Genomic DNA, 22,312 nt, shown 5'->3' on the forward strand with positions numbered 1-22,312 from the left:
CACACATCTTTACCAGCTGTGGTTGCAAGTACTCAACAGTGATGAAAGACACCCATTGTTGTTAGTCTTACTGTCTGTTTTGGCATCTGGAATGTTAAGCAATTACTGATTTTGACTCCTTTAATCTGGATGCCAGAGCGAGTGTTTTCAGGTGTCAGATTCACTCTTCATTTATTTCTGCAATCAAGGGTGGACCATTTTAAGCATTAAGGATGCATACTTCTTAAACCCTACTTCTTTGGGGAAATGAAACCTTCCAGAGCACAAAACAAATGGTCAAGTTGAGGAAAGCTTACCTAAATAGATGCACTTAGGGAATTTCTTGTATTTTCTCTTCAATGATTGACTGGACTGCATATGGGATCAAATTACCCCTAATTGTGATAAGCTTAGCTTCAGCTATAAATAGAGTTTATGTTTGCACATATGTGTCTGCCATAGAACAGGGTGTAAACCAAATTGCTTCTGCCAGCTAAGAACTTAAACTGGAGTGGGGATTATGGAAGGGTCATGGCAAACACACTGAGTGACACCAGTGTGACAGGTGTATCCTCTACAGGTGGGAGATCAGTGTCACTCTTGGCTGCCTGCTTTTTCCTTATTTTTATCCAAGCACCCAGCAGGTTCAGAAGGATAGAGTCCAATTCTCTAGGCAGTTCTCCTCAGCAGGAGGAATGAGAGCAAAGTTATCATCTGAAATCATGGATGTTGTTGGGCAAAAGGCTGGAGGCTTGAGGCTAAGGTTTCTGAAAGGTAAATATCCTATTGTAGGACATTCATTTTTCTTAGGTGAATTATTTTAGGGAACCTTGATTTAGTTAACATGAGGAGCTACTTCTTTCTAGGCTTACTGAAATGAGGAACATCAAGAAAATTCCTTAACCAGTAGTGAGAAATTTAGAAAAGAAAGAGGAAAATGACTGCCCATAATCTTAACATACAAAGGTAATCACTTGATATGTGTGTGTATGGTTTTAATGGTGAACAATATGCTATATATTGTTTCAGAGAGGATAATTCATATCACTGCCATAATTCTTCATCATCCAGTATTTATAAATTCCTTGTTATGAACAAGTTCAGAGAAGGTGGGAAGATAAATAAATGGGCAATATAGTTTGTTTTTCTAAGGCGATTATTTTTACTTAGCACTGAATGTATGTTCTGTAAAAATGAAATTATAGTATACGACTACTTAATTTAACAAATGAGTAGAGTTCCCTTATGTGCCAGGCACTGTGCTGAGTAATATCTAATAAGAAGTAATATCTAATAAGAGAAGTAATATCTAATAAGATATAGTTTTTTCCATTGAATTTACTGTCCAAGAGAGGTGATAAATATGCAAATAAAAATTTTAGTATATTATAATGTATCAGTTGTCAGTGAAATGGTACAGACAACTGCTAAAGCAGCGTATTGTTTTAAAAGATATATTGAATAACATGTTGAATAACATGTTGTTTACTGTTAGATACTTAGACACAGAATCAAGTATTCTTTTAAGTACTCATTTCTCATGCTGGCATTCAATGAGAGCCTAAGGCATAACCTTAAACAGTTAAGTAATAAATACATTCTGGTAACAATGAAAGTAATACAGTTTAGGTACATTATGTTCCATTCTTCCAAAAGAACACAGGGATCGAGCTTGAGAAATCTGGTTAAATGGGCCTTAAGTCTTTTTTAGTATCATTTGTCTTAATATTTTTGTCAGGAATTTAACATTAACATTGGACAATTACCTAAAGTGCTCCTGTTCTGTGGATTTAAGAGAAAATCTGTTTTACAGTCTAGGTTGGCAGGTGTCAAGGTTTGTATTCCATTATGAAATCTGGGAAACTGATCTGTGTTGTTGTTTTTTTTTCTCTAGGCCATGAAAGTTACCACCTCTGCAAGGAGGGAGGCTAAATGAAAGAGAAAACTTTGGCCCATTATACTTTGGGTATTTGTCTTGAACTGCCATAAAACTTGTTGTAGAATAGACTTTTACATCTAGTTATTTCATTTGAAACCAGCTTAGCATATTTTATTTTCTTTATAGCAGATGAAAGAAATGAGAACTTACTTATACCTTGCTTGAGTTCAGTTCCAGAGTGAAAAATACCAAGAAAGATGTGAAATTTCTTTCCCCAGAGATAGTTAAGAAAACGTGTTTAGCGCCTCCCCGGTGGCACAGTGGTTGAGTGGTTGAGGTTGCGAAGCTGCCCGCAGCCTCTGCAGTGCTGGTTCCATCCCCAGCCGCTAGGCGAGGGTCCCACGTGGTGCACAGACCTCTCCTGCCACCCGCTGCTCCCCTCAGCAGTGTACTTTGTCGGTCTGCCTGTTCTGCTTCCCGCTCTGGCTCTGGTGAATTCTCTCTCCCTCCCATGATTCTGACTGTACCCAGTACTTGTATAAATAGATAAATAAACCTTAGGAAAAAAAAAAGAAAAAGAAAAGGTGTTTAGATACTTATCTGCCTGAAATTGTTGTATAGAGTTTAGGTTGTCCTATTTGTAAAGAGCAAGATGTGTAAAAACTCAGATTTAGAAAATTGATATTATAAAGGGTGATTTCTTCTCTTGTTAATTCTAGTCACTTTAGTATTCTTACTAGGTGAATTTATTTGACAATAAATACTTATAATTGTGAGCATTGAACTTATGAATATTGCTTACATAACACCTTAATTTGTATCTGTGATTCATATGTAGTTTCCAGACACCTTTGCATTATTATATTATTTGAGTCTCTGTGATCTTAATACTAGGTAAGACTGGTATTATGAGAATCCCTTTTTTACTGATGAGGACTTTGAAGATGAGCAGTTCTGAGACTAGGTTATGGCTTTTATTTACTAAGTGGAACAGTTTAGTACAGGCCTTCAGATAGCATTTTTTTGCATGCTCTTTTTGTCACGTGTGAGGCACTAATTTTTTTCTTAAATATTTGGTCTCTTTTTATGTCAAAATCAGGTCAGTACAGATTGTGGCTGGTATCTCTGGACCATAGATTTCTCATTTCTGCAAGCTGAATGGCCACTGAGGGGAGAAAAAAATATGTTTTTGCCAGGTTATTTTATCATTTATCACTTTCTTACCAATGTCATGTTGCTAGTGGTGACTGAGAATTCTTAGATAAGTTCACAAAAGTAACTTCTAAACTGAACTGGTATTACTGAACCCAGTTGATGCTTATAAAATAATATGGTTTGATTTTTAAAAATAGGTTGAACAGGGAACAGGACATGAGCTTGTTAATAAGAGTCAGTACCTTCATATAACCACATTAGCTGTACAGTGTTTGCTTCAGATTGAAAAAAAAGGTTGTTCACTTAGTGGTGTCTGGCAAGATGGCAGAAGAGTAATGATTCTGGACTCATCCCCTGCCCTTTTTTATAGCCAGATTGTATGTAAATAAATACAGTGGTCCCTGGAGGATGACCACTCTATGCATAAAGAGGAACAACATGGTGGAGAGGGATGAGGAACTGAAATTTAGTTGTGTTTGGAGTGTTACCAGGGCAGGCTAACTCAAGAGAGGGAGGGCTGCAATGTCGCCTTTGTTGTTGGTTACTGAACAGCTAACTCCCACATTGGGGATTTTAGAGCTGAGAACTGTGCAGGAGAGCCCATGTTCACATATTTTTCCTCCCCACAGAGCCCATGTTCACCATGAGGTTTCTACTTCTGGAGAATTATAGGAGTAGGAGTAGGAGTAGGGGAGTAGAACCACATGATAGAACCCCAGAGTAGTAGATTAACACTTGCAAAGGTGCTTTACTGCTGGACATCAACTAAGCAGCCAGAGCCAGAGTGTGGAACACCCCACATCCCTGATTTATGGGAGCTTGAGCACAGTGGATGGTCTTGGTGAATGCAGTCATGACATCTGTGTGTAGAGGTGGTGATGATGGCTGGAGCTTGTGGCTCGCAGTTGAGAATAGCTGTAGCTGGACTGGTGGGAAAGCTAAATTGTCTCACCTGTGTCTCCATAGACAGCTGACTCTTTTCTATAGCTGCAGATGTTATGTGCTAGACACCTGCCATACTCCCATCTGGAGTCCTTAGTGAGATAACAGTTATATATGGACCATACTGCCTTTAACCAGAGTTCATAGCATCTGGGCCCAGACTATAGCAACCATAACCTTCTCCCAACTGCTGTAACTTATGAGAGACGATTGAGAGAGGTCTGCAGGGGAGGCAGTCTTTTGTGGTTGTCAGCGTTTAAACCTTGAGAAACACACACCCCTCATTGACCTGTAATCACAACCAGGACAGTAGCCTGTCTATAGTGTGAACAAGCAGTTCTCAGATTCTGCTCCTCCCCACACCCCAGAGTGGCAGGGGTAGGGGGCAGCTACTTGTTGAAAAACCCACATATTAGAGGTAAACCCTACCTGAGAAGTTATTGCTAGCATGAGATTATTTGAAATGCTTTATCTGAAGAATTAGCCCAGTGGAGGTGGGCACTGTACACCTACCTGCCTTTCCCCTACTTGGGTATCCAAGCACCTCAGGAGGTTTGAGCTCTCGGTATCGATAACAACCCTCTGACACCCTGCTGCCCTGGTTCCTGTCTCCCAACCCTGCTGACATCAGAGGGCTAGCCATCTGAGCAGGTGCAGAGGCATCAGTCTACAAAGCAGTAGGTGCCCAAAGATCCGGGGTAAACAACTAGGATTATCTCCTGCAGCCTATAACTGTAATATAGCCTGATCACCAAGACAAAAAATACAGCTCTTTATCTCAACTTATTAAAAAAAACGCAGACACACCCCAAAACATCTTATAATCAAAATGTTAAAAACACATTACAAGAAAAGGATATTAAAAACATTCAGAAAAAGTAGTGTTAGATGTAAGAGAACAGCTGTAGACTTGTCCTCACTACTTGGTATAAACATTGCAGTCAAGAGAGAATTGCAGGGATTATTTAAAGCCCTCAAAGCCAGGGATTTCCAATCTATAATACTTTGTCCATCCAGACTATCATTTAAGACTGAAGGAGGGAAAAGAAGCTTTACACAAGTAAAAAATTAGAAGAGAGTACTTCACCACCAAGTTGGCTTTGAAATACTGAAGGGTCTATTATAAAATAACAAGAAATTTCATCCAGCAATAACAAAAACCAAAATTAGGAATGTTCAGGAGGAGGAGAGTAAAAATGTAGACAATCAAACAGTTTTGGATGAAGCTGTTCAAGAGGTCACAAATACAAATCATCACATATAAACCTCAGTATAATCTCCAAAGAAAAATCTTTAGAAATAATACATGAGACAATAGAAATGAATCCTAAACAAAAGAATGGTGTCAAAGAATAAAAAGACAACCTGTGAAACCACAACAAACCAGATAACAAAATAGCAGTGAGCACATATATTTCCACACAGACCTAAACATAGACCTAAAGGCTAAAAGTAAATCCTACAAGCAAATGACAAATAGAAAGTCAGGAACAACTATACTAATATTAGATAAAATATATTTTCAGTTAAAAAAGGCAATAAGAGACAGCAGAGCAGTAGATATTATATTATGATTAAAGTTGTAACATAACAAAAAATAACACATATATACCAAATGATGGAGCACCTTAACAACAACATAATAGATGATTTTTTTTAAAGATTTATTTATTTATACAAGAGCTGGGGTACAGGCCAGAGGTGCAGGAGAGTGAGAGGATCCACCAGAGACAGTGGGGAGTAGAACAGGCAGATGGACAGAAAGCACTGCTGAGGGGAGCAGCAGGTGAGACAGGAGAGGTCTGCTGCACCATGTGAGTATCTCCCTGACCGGCCAGGAATCGAACCTGCACTGCAGAGGCTGTAGACAGCTTCACAGCGCTGTGCTCAACCTGCTGCACCACCAGGGAGGCCCCATAATAGATGATTTTAATACATGTTACTATAGACAGAACAACAAACAGAATAAAAAAATAAAACCATAGCCTTAACTGAAGAGCTAGACCAGATAGGCTTAACAGATATGTATAGAACACTCCCCCTAAAAAGTGCAGCATTTACATTTTTTTCAAGTGCACATAACACATTCTCATGAATAGACCATATGTTGCGACACAAGTCAGTTGTCAATAAACTTAATGAAGATTGAAATCATACCAGTATTGCTTCTGATCATAGTGAGACTTAAAATGAGACTTTGGTTGGCTCACTTAAAGACATTGTAGCCTCATCAACCAGTAAGCAATTTAGTAATTAATAGAAAGGACTGGGTTTCATCTTGCTGTGGAAATTCATGTCTTATTTAAGATCTCCAAGCTGTTGATTCAGAGGACAAAGAAGCAGAAATGATGGGGCTTATCTCATTCTATGGAAGACTGGGAAAACCTTGGCCTAATCAGTCACAACCCTGACCTCCTCCTGACTACATTCCTACCCTCCCTCTCCCTCCCCACCCTGAGACTCTGCATTTAAGAGAACCTAAATAAAATCAGATTATTAACTGTTCAGGCCTTATATTGGACTCACAGCTTACATAGTTGAAATTTTTAAAGTTAACAGGACCAAAAATGTGTATAGCAAACAATATCTCTAGGCAGAAAAAAAGTGAATGTATTATTGAAACTTGCGTCATGAATTGAAATAATTTTACTTTGTAGTTCTGGTTTAGGAAGTTTATCATTTTTCTTGAACATTTACTACATACACAATACATAGTGACTGTAGAGAATTTTCAGATGTCAGGACAAAGCAGACAATGATTCCTTCTAAGCCTGGTGTTTGAGAACTTTTTAGATAAGAGGAGACATTTAGATAAGAGGAAGAAGTATAGGAATTCTTTCTATGATTTCTGCATCAAGCAAAAAATATAACTTCTCTATTAAATGTATCACTGAATTAAATACGTGGCTAATTGATTGGTGTGGGCAAGCTAACCTTGAAAGACCTTTCTTAGCCATCTTGTATAACTGTATGATGCTTCTTTTCCTCCAAGTCATATTCAGTGAACACAGCACTAGAAAGACTCATAATTCAGGGAAATGCAGAGAATAGCTGGGAGGTGGAAAATATGTGTTTGGGACAGTTGTCAGTGAATTTGATTAGTTAAATAAAGTTGGGCCATGAATTCCAGAAGTTTGTTGTCCTCAAAGTCAGAGTTTGCAGAGTTCGTCCTTTTGTTTTTCAGGAAAGGAAAAACCAAATCGAGTTACTCAAGTTGGTAAGTGAAGGGATTGAGACTGAAACCCAGCCTTCTTGATTTAAGCTAATGTAGCTTCTATTTTATTACCTCATATGTTGTCATTGTTGGTTTTGGGACCAAAAAAACCCAGTAAAGTAAGAGCAGTTCTTTTTAAGAGTAAATTTTCAGTCTTAGAAAAAAGGAATAGCGGGGGAAGTTATTTGAAATGGGAAAGCCACATACGTTTATTTTGATAATCCAGACATGAGGTGATAGAGAGTAAGATGGCAGGATCAACAATGACTGGAGCTTCAAGTTGAATGATGAGAAAAGAAGTGCCATTAAAATAGATGAGTGAACATAGCAGGAATCTAGAAAACTTAAATAAGGGACCAGGAAAAAGAATAACTATAAGAAAGAAAATATCAAAATCAACAAACAACTATGAACCAGAGACACTCTATGGGGGGTGGGGGGCGGGGAAAGGAGAGCTTGGGGTCAAAGTAAGGGAATTGTAATTGTATGGGGAATATAAAAATAAAATTTAAACAAAAAAAATAAATGAGTGAATTTGGAGAGTAAATTTGTTTTGTGGGGAAGATAGGTTCAGTTATGAATAAATTAGATTGTCAAAGCCAATCCTATTTTGGACTATGGAGCTAAAATTATATATATTAAATTACATAATGAGTATTGACTAGTAGGATAGCATGGAATATATGATGAATCTTTTCACACAGTGTAAATGGGGCAGTTTAATTATAAGAATTCTAAGATTACTGCTTCAAGCAAAAATTAGTTATCTATAAAATGTATTACTGAAAGAAATGTGGTTATTTGATTGGTATGAGCAAGCTAACCTCAAATGACCTTTCTTGGCCCCCTTGTATAACTGTATGATGCTTCTTTTCCACCAATAAAAGTGTTAGTTGGATGTGCAACCCTGTGTCGAACTTCTTTGTTAAAGAAAATGGTGTTACCCTCTGGTCATTGCCAGAGGGGTTTTGTGATCCTTCATGATGTGATCACATTTTTTGTCATGTCTGTAATTCAGTTAATGTTAACTCGTTTCATTTGGATAATGTATTTGTACTAGTCACTGATCATTTTTTACTTTAAATTTATTTTCTTACATTGTTGTGCTTTTTTGTATAGTAATTGGTTTCTCACCTCAGTTGTTGTCTCCATAGTTCTCCCACCACCATAGCACCCATGAATCATCACCATTGTCCCTTATGTGCTTCTCCTCTATTTTGACTTCCTTTCTCCCTCTCCCTTACTGTATGCCTTAGCTGATCGTTTGTTGTTAGAGTTAAATGTGTGAGTGAAACCAAATATAACAGCTATTGATGCTTCTGCTGGGTGGTAAACTTGAGCTACCATCTATATGCTCCATGAACATTTTAAGATGGAGCCAGTGTCTCGGTATGCCTTGGGTCAAGAACAGTATCTGTATTCAATACATTTTTCAAGGACTAATTGAATAAGGAAAGGGGCAGGGAAGGCATGTGTATAGGGTGAAATGGGAATGGGACAGCTTTTCCCTCCTATGACCATGACCATTTTTTTTTAAAGATTTATTTATTTATGCATACAAGAACTGGGTGCAGACCAGAGGTGGGGTGTGTGTGAGAGGATTTACCAGAGAGTAAGGAGCAGAACAGGCAGATCTACTGAAATACACTACTGAGGGGAGCAGCAGGTGAGGCAGGAGAGGTCTGTGGTACCATGTGGGTTGCTCCTTGGCCAGCCAGGGATTGAATGCATGCTGCAGTGGCTTCAGATAGCTTGATAGCCCTGTCTCTAACCCCTGCACCACCAAGGAGGCCCCCTTATGACCATCTCCTCACCACTCTGCTTAATTTGAGTCTATTCAACTTTTCCATTTTCTGTTGTATTATTTCTTAGGGAGGTAACATTGGTTTATAAAACTCTATATAATTTTGAGGTACAGTTTCACACCTCTTAAATGTATGTTGCCACCCCGCCCCCAACACCAGAGCACCCATTAACCTCCGCCACAGTCCATTGGGCTATCTTACCTCTTTCCTTTCTGTTTCCTCTCCTCCTCCTCTTGTAACGTTAATTCTGTATTGGATTTCTAGGGAGTAGTTTTGTTTTCAGCATAGCTCTTTCTCCCTCTCCCCACCAAGTGCTATTGCTGTTCTTACTTAGCTCCACTCCAGGTGAACCTTTCTTTTCCCTGCATCTCTAAGAGTTAATATTGCTGATACCAGTACACTGTTGTGAGGAGAGAAGTTTGATTTAAGTTGAAAGTGGCTCGTGGTTTTTCAGTGGTTTTCACATTTGAAAAAAATATGTGTTAACCAAATATCTCTTGCCTGTAGTATGTGATAAAGTAAAGGACAGGAAAAGCTACATAAATTGCAGGGCCTAGAACTAAATGAAAAGGGAGGGAGGCCTAGCTTGCTCTGGGAAGACAAATTCCCTTTCCTGTGGATTGTCACCCCAGACTGCAGAGGGTCAACCGCCAAGTGGTTATACCCAGGTTTGTTTGGTGTCCCTATTGGGGATGGACAAGAGAATTCCCATCTAGTCGATTAGCAGCTCAGGATGGGGGGTGGGCAATGCCTCTCTTTACCACTACCTGCAACCCACTTACCAGCCCCAGTGGGGAGGTAACACTGTACATGGACCAAGACTTTAAGCCAGGCTTCTTTGTCCCATTTGACTTCATGTAGGAAACACAGATTCAAAGATAAAGTCATTAAGAATTTCGAGACAGTTATCACAGAAGAAGGTCCAGCCCTTCTGAGTGCAAGACACCTTTCTGGAGGAGGTCCCCTGTGTGGGCACAGTTCAGTTCTGTCTGGGTTTTCAAGCTTGAGGACAGCTTATCATTGTATGGTTCTTTGATGCACCTGCTACATTTTGACATACGCAATTTCTAAAATCACCATTAAAAAAGAAAATGTTTCCTTTTTCCTATCATCATCAATCTCCATAGATGTGCTCAGTGTAATGGTTTTGGACAATAAAAAAGCACTAACTGCTTTCCCCAAATTCTTCTGCTACAAGGGAAGAACTATTTCTGTTTCACTTATCTGGAAATGGAGGCACAGAGTGGTTGATAAGTACCTTTCCTAAAGCCATGCAATAATTGGAAAAGCTGTTTGAAACTTGGTGAAAGACTCTCACATTCCTTATCCTCTACTGTCCTCACTGCTGTAATGAAAATTTTAGTGTCAAACTTATATGACAGCCTACTTTCTGGAGCAGCTTTGTCCCTTAGGAACTTCCCATGTAGGAAACTACCCTGTGTATTGGTAAGTGTTCCATGACTTTCAAGCTCTATACAAATTTTAGTCATGAATGCAGATCTAGTGCTTTTTGCAATATGATTCTGCCTCTGTGAGTTTGATATATTTTTAGCCTTTTGTCCACAAAATTTCTAGACAGATTTCTTTGAGCCTGATTCACATCTTCAATTCTCCTGTCCTTTGGATAACTTCTGATAATATTGATGGATGCCTGTGTGGTGGAGAATGTGAGAGGGAAAAATGAGGGACTCCTAAAGGAAACTTGTTGATTTTTAAAAGCTCATTAAAAACATCTAAAGTAACCTCAAGGGACTATTAGAGTCTTTGGTCTGTTTACTAGTAATCTTCTGGATAGGGAAGTCAGTGATTCTGAATATAGACTGCATTCAGGCAGACCTGCTCATATCTTGCCTCTGCTCTATGACTTGGGACTGGGACAAATTTTATAATCTGTTAGCCTCTGTATCTTTGCCTGTAAAGTGGGAATAATAGTAGTACTAATTCCTAGGTTATTAAAGTAAGTGTTCAGTGTGGAGCTTGGGATATAGAGTGCTGTCAGAAAGTGTTCGCTGGTATTACAGAATGAAGGCAAGGCTTGGAAAAGTAATCCAAGGCTCTAGTCTCTGACTAGCGGTAGTTGTACCTTCCATGGACTAAGGGGTAAGGATGAGACCACGGTGAAAATCTCTTGAGGTCTTCAACCCAAGTTTGGCTGACTCATCTCCATCACCTCCATTACAGAGTATTTGACTATGAAATACTTAGTGATCTGATCTTGAACCGTACTTAGAGTGAAGACATATTACCTGACTAATGCTTCTTCAGCACCTGCTTACTCTGGGCACTATCTGAGTGCTACTGATACAAAGTGAAATTAAGTCTGCCCCCATCTTTTTGAAGCACCTATTGCAACTAAGGGACAAATACGTGAAGAAATGACTGCATTTATGTCATGGTAAATGCTTTAATGTGTAGGCAAATGCCCTGTGGCGTCAGATAAGTTGGAAGGAAGACGCCTTTATTGATACTTTATCTTCAAGGGTAAGCATTTTCTTATAGTAGAATATTATTAGTATCAGTAAGTCAGATGAATTATTTTAATTTTTTTTTTCAGTACAGGTTATACATACTTAAAATGTAGCCTAAATTTGGCTATTTAATTGACAGCAACCTAACTTTAAACTTTTCTAACAATATTTTTTATCCAAAATCTTCACAATTTAGGTAAACAGAAAATATTGTCAAATTCTTGTTCTTCTGATTACTTAAAAATTGCTTGTTATTCTTATTGATTACTTACTGATTACATATAGTCAATGTATGAAAGTATTTTTTAACTCATTAAGTGGATGTGTTTTCCGAATGATCATTACACCTCCCGGGAAATATGTTGGCGTTTGGGGAGAAGTGAGTCTAATATTAGCTAACACAACAATATTAACTAGCAGAGTGAGTGGACCTTGACAATTAGAATACTAGCTACTGTGTATTAAACATTCTCCAACAGGAACAGTGTAGTTTCCATAAAATATTGAAATATATGGAATATATTTTGTACGTTACAATTTAAATCTATATATTTCAACATTGTGTGGAAGATATTATTTTCCTCCTTTTACAGTAAAGGAACTAGCACCAAAATTGAATTTAAAACCTTTGTTCTTTTCACCTCTGTTACGTTGAATACAACTGTTTATCACTTAACAGTACTCATAGTACAGTCATTTAAATTACAAGTGCATTATCCAAACTTGGATTTGAGCTTGAATCTATGTTGCCATTCTTTTTTTTTTAACATTGTTTTTAAAGATTTATTTATTTATACAAGAGCTGGGGTACAGCCCAGATATGTGGGAGGATGAGAGGATTCACTAGAGAAAGAAGGGGAAGCAGAACAGGCAGATGGACTGAAAGCACTGCTGAGGGGAACAGCGGGTGAGACAGGAGAGGTCTGCCGCGCCATATAGGTTGCTCTCCTGTGGGTCTGGAGTCGAACCCGCGCTGCAGAGGCTGTGGACAGCTTCACAGTGCTGTGCTCAACCTGCTGTGCCACCTGGCAGGCCCTATGCTGCCATTCTAATGCATTGTTGAATCTTTCTAGTGCAGTTGAAGTGAACAGACTCTTTGGAAGTAAAAAATTTCCAAAGTCTGGAGGTTGTTTATATTTTAGTCATTATTTTCCATTTTCAAAGAAATTGCTGTTTTAGTGTATTGGCCATACTTAATAAAGAGATCAGTCATGACTAATAACATTTTAGGTTAACAGTTGAGACAAATATCTATTAGTGGAGATGTTATTATTATTTAAACAAAATATTTTTTCTTATAGAAACATGCAGTTTAATTTTAAATTGTTCTTAAAAGTACTGTTACATTACTTGATATGGCATATTTTGGATTACTGTTTTTCTCAGATTTGAAAAACTGTATTGTGGAAAATTTCAAACATAAGAGTAGACAGAATATATAATGAATCTGTCACGTAAGCATGGTCTGACTTCAGTGTTTAACTGTTGGCTAATCTGCCTTCATCTGTCTCCCCCATTTTCTTCTCTTCCTTGTGAAGTAAACAGATCTTAGACATACCATTTCATTTGCAAATGTTTCAGTATATTCTGAAAGACAAAACTGCATTTTAAAAGACATATCCATAAGTTTCGTCACTAAAACAGAAAGTTAATAATTCTTTAATATATTTAATGTTAAGTAAAATGTTCACTTTGCCAGTGGTTTAATAATGTCTCATGTTTTGTTTGCATCAAGGTTCAGATAAAACCTTTACGATTGGTTAATATTTATTTTAATCTCTTAGTATATAGATAATCCCTTTCATCTTTTTTCTCCTTATAATTTATTTGTTGAAGAAATTACATAATTTGCTTTGTAGAATTTCCCCAAACTAGATAATACTGATTCTGTCTGTGTGGTGTGGTTTATCATGTCTCTGTCCAGTGTGTTTTTTCATAAAGTGGTTAGAAGGATCTAGAGGTTTACTTAAATTCAGATTCTTTTTTTTAATAAATTTTATTTTTATGTTCCCCATACAATTGCAATCCCCCTATTTTGACCCCAATCCCTCCCCTCCCCGCCCCCCACCTCCCTTAGAGTGTCTCTGGTTCATAGTTTTTTGTTGATTTTGATTTTCACTTTCTTATAGTTATTCATTTCCCTGGTCCCTTATTTAAGTTTTCTAGATTCCTGCTATGAGTGAGATCATTCGGTATTTTTCTTTTTCTTTCTGGCTTATTTCGCTGAGCATGATCCCTTCCAGCGCCATCCATGTTGCTGCAAATTGCATGTGTTTATCTTTTTTTGATTGCTGAGTAATATTCCATGGTGTATATGTACCATATCTTCTTGATCCAGTCATCAGATTCTTTTTATGTCATTGTCCCCCTTTCTTTTCTTCCATTCTCTCTTCCCATCCTTTCCTCACTTCTGTATGAATGGCCAGTTTTTCCCTCTGGAAACATCTGTGTTTTTTTCTTTTCATCTGTGTTTTTTACTCATTTTGAATTGCAAGGTATGATATTTCAGTTGTCCCTTGTCTGTATCTGTTACCTGGAATACTTCCTTAAAGAAAATCTTCCCCTCATCTGCTATTTGTTTAGCTAATTATAAAGTTTGAATAAAAAATTTCGATAAATGCTTGATTACTTTTCATCTATTGAGGTTTTAGCCATGGGGATCTTTGGGGGGAAATGTTAATATATTTATAAAAACACCTGGAGAAGAGAAAATAGTCACAGTACCAAATTCTATACATGTATTGATAAACGAGCACAATTGGGAGATAATTGGTTTTGAAGGAATATAGAACAGTTTTAATGTCAATAACTTGTGATTTTTTTAAATAATTTTTTAAAGATTTTATTTATTTATACAAGAGCTGGGGTACAGGACAGAGGCATGGGAGGGTGAGAGGATTCACCAGAGACAGAGTGGGGAGGAGAACAGGCAGACGGACCGAAAGCACTGCTGAGGGGAGCAGCGGGCCGAGGCAGGAGAGGTCTGCTTCACCATGTAGGTTTCTCCCTAGTCCGCCAGGAATCGAACCCCCGCTTCAGAGGCTGCGGACAACTTCACAGCATTGTGTTCAACCCGCTGCGCCACTGGGGAGGCCCAACATGTAATATTTTGAGAAGACTATCTTCTTACAGGGCAGTGACATCTTGAAGCTTTTAGTCATTTCTTATGTAAATGATGGTGAAGAGTTCAGTTACCCCTGTAACTTCAGTCGAGTTGTTTAATGTCCCTTTGCCTCCATTTTCTCAACTCTTACATCAGGATTATAAGATAACTTCTCTCATAGGTTATTGCTGAGGGTTGAATGAGTATGTACATGGTAACAGCAGAGCCTGGAACATAGCAAACTCTGACTAAATGTTAACTGCTTCATTACTCTCCTTGCTATTGTAGTAGAAAGAAGAAGGGAAGGAACTTCTGATGCTTATTTTTATTCGTGTTACTGAGTCCTACTTTTGATACATCTTTTTCTCCTTCATTTCCTTTATTCTTGTCTTCTTGAAGTCTCTATTGTAACCCTATTGAGTTAAAGTATCTAAGCATTGCACACCAAAGGCTGGCAACATTGTAAAAAGAGACAGTCAGGCATTATTTGACTCTTGCTTTATGTCTCTTTTACACACCTCAGTAGTATTGAAGTTTATATAATATGGTGGTGGTTTCTATTGAACTGTGAGCTTTTTGAACGGAGAGGCTTATTTAAACTGCCATGTCTCATATTGTGCTTGACATTATTTTGAGGTCTCATCCCCAGTTAGTAATTATACTAACATTTATGAAGTTTACCTTGTGATATGCTTTTAAGTTCACAGAAGTGATATTCCTAGCTATCTACTATATCAAAGTATAATCCTTTAAATGTTAGGATTTTATTTATTTATTTTGGAACTATTAGGGTGGTGACTTTTCTCACAAACATCAAGCACTTTCTATTGTTCATCACTATGCATACTGTTTATTTGGCTTATATACTTGGAAGCCTTTAATACACACATGGTTGTATGGTTCTAGATCAGATTTTTCCAGGATGTCTTGAAAATCTTTTCTTGGTACCTCATGTCATTATTGTGTAACCTACCAGTTTTTTTATGCTATTGTTTCTCTCTGCTACCTTTAGCAGCCCTAGCTCCCCAAATTAAATTTTAACTCTTCTAGGCAGTGCTCCTAATCTGCTACAGATTTGATTAACAACATAATTAGAACTTTTTCTAAAATAATATTGAAAAAGATTAAAACCAAGCTGGAGGTGGCATAAGAGTGAAATACAGTTTAGCACATCGACAATTTGGCAGCTATTTAACAATATGATGTTAAAATTTTCTTTACTACATTACTGAAGTTGACATATATGCGTGGGCTCTAGGCAAGTGAAACCTTATGATGATCTATGTTAATTTGTGGGGTTGAGATTCAAATTCAGGTCTCCTGTCCTTCAAATTCCATTTTTATTGCTGGTAGACTCATGTGACAATCACAGTGGTAATTATTATAATTGTTTAACATGATACAGTATTAGTGATTGTTTTGATTTGAAATACAAACTCTTTGTCCTTTTAACAATTGTCAATTTTCTCTAGCCTACCTAGCTTTCAAAAAATGTTCATACTTTTGACTTTTTTTTAACATCTTTTGGATAGGGATATATTCAAAATGTATTTTGCAACACTGTAAGTTACACCGTTATAGGTCATTTGAGAATATGCATATTGGATATGGATCTGTATTTTAAATACCTTGGTTGCTCTGTTTATAGGCCATAAACTGAATATAAGGTTCAACTACATATAGGCAATAATTGAATAAGCCTGTTTTTTCTGACAGTTTGTAAAATGCTGGAAAATGTTAAAAAGATGCAAAACAAAGTACCTTTGAAGCATTTGGGATTACATACAGATTTAAATCCTAGTTTAAGTCTTAGAATCTTTGTGTTCAGTGCTTCTCAGATCACTGCAAGGATTAAATCAGATAGCATGGCCGGTGATTAATTCAGTCCTTCATGATCTCTTTCCTTTTTATCTCTTCTCCATACAAAAGGAGAAGGAAAATTATAAGCAAAAGTGTATGTATTTATTAAACAAAAGCAGATTTTGCTCATATACTGTGCTTAACAATGAATAATTCACTTATTTATTTTTATGTGCAGGGCATCTTTAATACGGCTCTCACTGGACTGAAGTGGAAAAAAATTGGAACTTATTTTCATTTCTGAGGTGAGTCCATTTGTAGGAAAATTACTATATTTAATAATGTAGTCTGCTGTTTCTTAGGAAATTTTGTAATTTGCATTACTCAGAGAAATGGTACAGTTATCCATGGAATGTTGCAAATGGGGAGTGGCAGTAGGAGCCCCAGGCTGAGTTCTGCTCCTCTACCTGGGTGTCAATTTGTCTATTTAAAAATGGGAATGATGAGACTACTAGTTCTGCTTACCTTCCGATTATGTGTGAGAATAAATTGAGATTATAGCTGTGTGTTTTGTTCAGGAAGATATCAGATATTAATTCTTAGTGATGCACATCTGAAATTTATGTAATGTTGTAATACAATGTTACTTCCCCAAAATTATAAAAGAGAAAAATGCAAACTAGAGGAATTAATAATATGGATTGTCACAGTGAGTTAAGTGGGAATTAAAAATTACAAGCAGACTGTTGGTGGGAGTACAGACTGGTTCAACCACTATGGAGAGCTGTGTGGAGATTTCTGGACCTACTAAACATAGAGCTTCCATATGATCCAGCAATTCCACTCCTAGGTATTTACCCAAAGGACACAGAAACATCAATTCCAAAGAGCACCTGCACCCCTATGTTTATAGCAGCACTATTTACAATAGCTAAGCTTTGGAAACAACCCAAATGCCCAAAAATAGATGACTGGATCAAGAAGATGTGGTACATATACACCATGGAATATTACTCAGCATTCAAAAAAGATAAACACATGCAATTTGCAGCAACATGGATGGCGCTGGAAGGGATCATGCTCAGTGAAATAAGCCAGAAAGAAACCTTATGATCAGTTTTTGTTTTTTGGTTTTCTATTTGACCTCTTTTATTCCTCTTGTTTTTTAATTCCCCCAGCACATGTGGTGTTATTCGTGAACTGAGGTTTTGTAAAATGTGTACTTAGACTTTTTAAAGGTGCCAACATGCTAATTAGCAAATATGGTTATGTACTATCTCTTGTTCCAGTAACTATGTTTTGAGAGTATTTCTAACTTGGGAAAGAAATACTGGTCAGATGGTAATAATAGTACCATCTTACACAGTCCTGTTGTTTTGTTGTGATCTACTTCTAGTACTCTAGCTAGATGATTTGGATGTCTTTTGTCTAATGTTGCAGGCGCTGAATCTCTGTGATTGTCTAAGAGAAAAATGTTATATTTTCCTCATACAATTTACTAATTCAGTTCCATGCTAATTGACTGAGGGGGTTGTGTTCAGGGCCTTTCAAAATGATGCCTGACCTGTCCCTTCTTCTTCAGAACTAGATCAACAGTTTTAATTCTCCTGTCACCACTCTAACCTCTAATCGCGATTGAGTCATCTAGCAAGTAATTTTCTCTTTATACATTTGCAAATCAGATTCGTTTATAGTTTTAAGAAATGTTTTCATAGTGAGCAGTTGGTTTATTTAATTCCACTTTTATTTCTTTGGTTTCCCCCAAAAGTAATTGACTAGTCTAAGGAAGCAGAGTTTTGGAGAACTCTCCCAGTGTTTGTTAAATTTAAATGGTAAATATAGGCTATTGCAAGGTCAAGGTTCATAGCCTTGACCAGCTAATACTTGGAGAATTTGGGGCATGTGTTCTCTTTGAGCGTCACACTTTGTAGCTGATTACCTTCATTAAGGATTACCTATATTGTAGAATTGTTAGGATTAAATGGGATAATCATATCAGGAGTGCTTAGCACAGTATGAAGTGCAAATATGTGCTTAGGTAATTGTCCTCCTTACTGATTTCTCCTCATCATTGCTGTTATGATTATGTGGTGAATTCCAAAGGACTTTTTGTACAGGTGAGCTCAAAACAATGCAAAGTTTAGGGCCTCCCTGATGGCCTACGGGTTATGTCTCAGCACTATCACTTCTAAGAGCTGAGTTCAATCCCCTGTTCTGCTCCCCACCCCCATCCCCTCGACTCTGGTGAATCCTTTCAACCCCTGCAGCTCTGGCTTACACCCCAGTTCTTCTATGTTATTTTGCAGACACATACACAAAGTTGATTAAGGTCTCTTGTTATTTCAGAATATGACCTTGAGAAATGGTGTATAGTTCTGGATTTATCATAATCATTTTTGTTAAGATGTCAAATCCAAGCATACGGATAGGTGAACCTATATGGCTGAAATTACTAGAGCTGTATGGAAATGGGTTAAGTGGTCACTAATGAGATGTTTCTGGGAGTAGTGTTTTGTGAAATACACGGTTTAATTTCACATATACCTGCTCTCAGAAGCAGGCAGTTTTTTATCTACCTTTGCAAAAACAATAGGAAAAAATACTAGCAACTGAAAAATAGAATCTACCTTTTCACTGTGTGTTTCTATTTTGTGTCTAAGATGAAAAAATTCCACCATTAAATCAGATTTTAAAAACCAGAATATCTCATCCAGCTTCCTTGCCCTACACACACACATACAATTTATCAATCTCCTTTCACTTCCAAGTGTGAGCCTATAAACTGTAGGGGTTGGTTAACAGCACAAGTGGTGTCCTACTGTCAGTTTGGAGATAGTTGAAATTGCTGACTCTCAAGTGAAAACTAAAATACTTTTGCGTAGGAATACTGAAAAAAGAATGTTTTTAATTCAGAAAATTTTCTAGCTCTTTGAGTCTTCATTGTGAAGTTCACATGAGATAATAAAAAGCTGATGAAAAAGCTTTATATTCTGCATTTAACTGTTCAAAATACTTTGAAAAGTGAAGAAACATTTTCAAGATGGTGAGGATTCTGTTTAGAGCATTTGATTAAATCATGTAAATACTTGGGATAAGAGTTGCCCAGAATAGTTTGATTCTTCTATCCAAAAAGCATTTATTTTCCTATCACATAAAAAGTACATTGTGAAGATATTGTTGCCCAAAAATTTTGTGTGAGATGCATTTCTGAAGTGAGTAAGTAGAATGTTTTAAATGTCATAATAAAGTTTGTCATTTGGGAATCTATTTTTAAAAACAATATTCAGCAATATTGAATACGTATTTTGTGCAATTAGAAATTTCTTAAGGGAGATCATGTAGGCTATATGAGAAATGCAATTGTTTTCTGAGGAGGAATGAAGGAGAAGAGGACCTTGACAATAGGTTATTACAGGGGATATGTTGTGGAAACAGGAAAAAAAGCTTTGATGAGCACCAAAGACCAACTAATACTAACATAATGTGTAGTTTGCCTAACTTTCACATTTTTAATTCTCCTTAGAACACAGGAAATAAATATAGAGAAGTTGGAGATGTAGTAGCTCTGATAAACATAAGGTACCTGCCCTCAAAAGTTCATAGTTTCATTTACAAATTAGAATTTTCTATCATAAAGCCCCTAAGTTCCTAAATTCCCTGCAGTCTAGTTCCAAAATATCTTACTGAAACTTTATTTTGCAGATTGTCTTTAGGTACCTAGTTCACTGCTTGATATGTTATTAGTTAAATGAAACTGGCGGTTTGGAATCAAGTGCTAAAGAGAAAGGCTGTGCTTTTATTTTTTTTTAATAGTGGTTAACACATTTTACCTATAGAGTAATTGCAGTGATTTTTGTTCAGAAACCATGTAAGCAAGAAGAAAGTGAAGCATTTAAAGTGTGGGAAAATCAAAACCAAAATCACCAATCTTAGATTTCTGTATCCTGCAAATTTCTCCTCAAAATGAAGGAAAAATAAAGACTTTCTCAGACAAAACACCACCACCACCACAACTAGGAGTTTGTTGCCAGTACAATTGCCTTGAAAGAAATATGATTTGTAGATATTCTAGTTTGTGGCTTTTACATTTAATTTATTTTGTGTTTTGGCACATTTTCATTGACTCAGATAGTTTATTACTAAAATCTGATACCAAAATATAATGTACTTAAATATTTCTGGAAATATTATATCAGAAATGACCATTTTTAGTTAAGCTTATTCAAAATGTTAGATGCTGATGTTCTTTTTTTTATGTCAAAGCATAAATATTGAACTTGTATTTTCATGCAAAAGAAATGTGCTTTTTTCCCCCACATAGTTAGGTGGTATTAGTTTAAGAGGAACAGTGAGGAGCAACCACTGAGTGGGTAGATGATACTCATAGTCAATCTGATGATAGAAAGTGGAGATTTCCAAATTCCACCCCCTGGGACAGGTGATGGGGAAAATGGGGCAGAGCTGAGACTTTTGGCAGGTAAGCTGGCGGGACTTTTGGCCCCTAAATCAGTGGTGAGGAGTGATGTCTGTGTAGAAGCTATCAGCTCGCCATGTGTGACTTTGGCTTGGACCTGGGTTTCTGCTCAACAGATGTCATCTGGCCACATACAAGCTTATATATTCTCTCTCTTATTCTGCTTTCCATTTTCTTACTCCCTATGTAAATAAATCCTGTTAATACTATTTCTCATTGTGTGTCTGCTTTTGGGTTATGTCCTGTGTTCTGAAGTATGTGATTGAGGACCATGGACCAGGTCAACCCAGTTTCCCTGGGTTTGATCCATTCCATTAGGAGTCATGTCTGACCTTTGAAATTTAACTAATGACTCAGCACCCAGGAGGATGTTGCCAATTATTGCTGCTGTGTTTTTGTAACACCCTCTAAGTTTCTTTGTCATGAGGAACAGATTGCCTTTACATGTATCAGGAATCAATATTATTAAAATGATCGCTGATGTAATTTCTTTAAGCTTCATCTGTTCATCTGTTATTAGTTTGGCACGGAACACTGTGTAAATTGTATATATATACATCCCCAAATCACTCCCTGGTTTGAAAGTGGAATATATGAATTGGTTTCTGTGTCTGTTTTAAGAGTTATTACCATGGTGATGAATAGTTGCTTAGTTTTATGGTTGGCATGATTCTTCCTGGTTAGGTCACCTGTGTTTTCTTATTACCAGTTGCCCATACTTTGGGCAACAGTTAAATTTCCATCACTAAAAAAACAAGTAGTTCAAATGCAACACTAGTGATTTAGTAGAATTAGCTACATCAATACATTTAGTCTGTTGATTATCTCCTTTCATTGTTAACTAGCAGGCACTTACTCATTTCACATAGCTTTAAATCTTTCCATTGCAATCAAAATTGGTGGGAATTAGTATCTTAATTTGTAGTTGTAAATTTCATCATTTATTGAAGCATAATGGGGGAGGGAGAGGAAAACTGACAACAGAATCTTCAAAAAGGAAACCAGACTTAAGCATTCTTGATTTTAATGAATCAATATTACTCTATTTACATAAGCTGTGGCAGTGGGTCTTAAAGTTGTATTAAAGCTAAACCTAATGTATGTTGGTAGCTACATACATTAAAAGGAATGTTAAGATGTTTCAGTTAGGTTAAAAATATAATGAAGAATGAAGAGGGAGGAACATAAACTGATGAATTTGGGTAGTAAAATGAGTTGTTGATATGCAGATAAATACTATATGCCTAATGGTCAAACAGGGTATAATAAGACTTTCCTACTTGGGGTTAGAGCTGCTGTGGCAACCCAGCTGCACACAGTCTTACATGTTTAGATGTTGAATCAGTATCCCACATGAGTGAAATGATGATTTAGGAGAGTTAATGAATTTCAACTCCTCAGTCCCTCCACTCTGCAAATACCACTGACTGCATTGCAGTGATTTTTACCTTTTTGTTACTTTAAGGAGTTATAGATAACAGGGTTTTAGTTCA

At 37.0% G+C, this 22,312-nt stretch overlaps 1 protein-coding gene across 3 annotated transcripts in view; it reads left to right on the forward strand.

The window, feature by feature from the left end:
- The window catches only part of EPS8 (epidermal growth factor receptor pathway substrate 8), a 168,043-nt gene that overhangs the window by 34,880 nt on the left and 110,851 nt on the right, over nucleotides 1-22,312 (forward strand). For all 3 annotated transcript variants that reach the window (XM_054696427.1, XM_054696424.1, XM_054696425.1), the window contains exon 2: nucleotides 16,584-16,650. The gene's annotated coding sequence lies outside the window, so the exon portion shown is untranslated. The remainder of the gene's footprint in view (nucleotides 1-16,583; nucleotides 16,651-22,312) is intronic.

Source organism: Talpa occidentalis, unplaced genomic scaffold (assembly GCF_014898055.3).
Source record: "Talpa occidentalis isolate TD23 unplaced genomic scaffold, MPIMG_talOcc4v2.1 talOcc4.16, whole genome shotgun sequence".
Taxonomy (NCBI): Eukaryota; Metazoa; Chordata; class Mammalia; order Eulipotyphla; family Talpidae; genus Talpa; species Talpa occidentalis.